This window comes from Sorex fumeus, unplaced genomic scaffold (genome assembly GCF_029834395.1).
Source record: "Sorex fumeus unplaced genomic scaffold, SorFum_2.1 ptg000079l, whole genome shotgun sequence".
Taxonomy (NCBI): domain Eukaryota; kingdom Metazoa; phylum Chordata; class Mammalia; order Eulipotyphla; family Soricidae; genus Sorex; species Sorex fumeus.
In genome coordinates this window covers 5,731,968-5,733,351 of record NW_026606136.1, presented here as the reverse complement: position 1 = coordinate 5,733,351, position 1,384 = coordinate 5,731,968, and the positions used below count along the sequence as shown (strand labels likewise).

At 50.7% G+C, this 1,384-nt stretch overlaps 1 non-coding gene across 1 annotated transcript; it reads left to right on the top strand.

Annotated features, from left to right (window-relative positions):
- The first annotated feature begins 213 nt into the window (after positions 1-213).
- Positions 214-321, top strand: LOC130038797 (U6 spliceosomal RNA). Its single transcript, XR_008794786.1, has one exon. It is a non-coding gene; the product is annotated as a U6 spliceosomal RNA (small nuclear RNA).
- The last annotated feature ends 1,063 nt before the right edge of the window (positions 322-1,384 follow it).

Sequence of the window (1,384 nt, the reverse complement as noted above, 5' to 3'; positions counted from 1 at the left end):
GGTATAAAGTAAGTAAGTAAAGGCCCTCCCGTTGATCGTCGATTTGCTCGAGCGGGCCCAGTAACGTCTCCATTGGAGACTTTGTTGTTACTGTGTCTGGCATATCGAATACTCTCGGTAGCTTGCCGGGCTCTCCGAGAGGGGCGGAGGAATCGAACTCGGGTCGGCCATGTTGGCCACTTGTAAGGCGAACGCCCTACCCGCTGTGCTATCGCTCCAGCTTCGGCAGCACATATACTAAAAATTGGAACGATACAGAGAAGATTAGCATGGCCCCTGCGCAAGGATAAAGTGGTATACAATGTTTAAATACATTTAATATTCAAACACCAATCCCACCATCATTACACTGTCCCACCACCATATTTCCATGCCGAACCCCAAATCCTGCCCCCAAAGTAGAACTGAATTAGTTTACTGTATATTGCTTGTTATGAGTAATCCAATAAAAATGAGACAGAAAAGGTTTCTTAGAGGAAAGTGTGTGATTATTGAATTCCACCCAGGTGCCATTAAGCCCTTCTATAAGAGATTAGTAACAGGTTGCTGAAGGTAGAACCTTGTGTGCTTATATCCATATCTGTATAAATAAACTTCCCTCTAAGGTTGGTTGCCTTCTACTTTAATCCAGATCAAGCGTGGTGTGCTACTCTTGGTATATCCTTTGTGTAGCACTGTAGCACTGTCCTCCCATTGTCCATCGATTTGCTCCAGCGGGCACCAGTAACGTCTCCATTGTGAGACTTGTTCCTTTTTTGGCATATCAAATATGCCATGGGGAGCTTGCCAGGCTCTGCCCTGCGGGCAGGATACTCTCGGCAGCTTGCCAGGCTGGGCTCTCTGAGAGGGACAGAGGAATCAAACGCAGGTTGGCCGCATGCAAGGCAAACGCCCTGCCCGCTGTGCTATTGCTTCAGTCCTCCGAGGTGTAAAGTATGAGGTATTGCCACCGCCTGGTCCAGGAGTAGACATACTCATGGGTGAGGCTTGGGTGAGCGTGTTAGCCTTTGAGTTCTGGAGCTTTTTGGCTGCCGGGCTGTTCCCCCAGGGCCCCAGCCTCCCCCTCTCCCGGTTGCCCCAATGAACAGCCTGGTGCGGGTTGGCGGAGTGGCTATGGCATATCCCACTTTACATTTAATTTATTTGCTTTTTTTGGGTCACACCCAGCGATGCTCAGGGGTTCCTCCTGGCTCTGCACTCAGGAATTACTCCTGGTGGTGCTCAGGGGATCATATGGGATGCTGGGAATCGAACCCGGGTCGGCCGTGTGCAAGGCAAGCGCCCTACCCACTGTGCTATCACTCCAGCCCCGCACTTTACGTTTTAGATTGAAACCAGATTTGGGGGCAGCAGCAGAGCCCTTTGCGGAGGCTGGAGAAGCGCC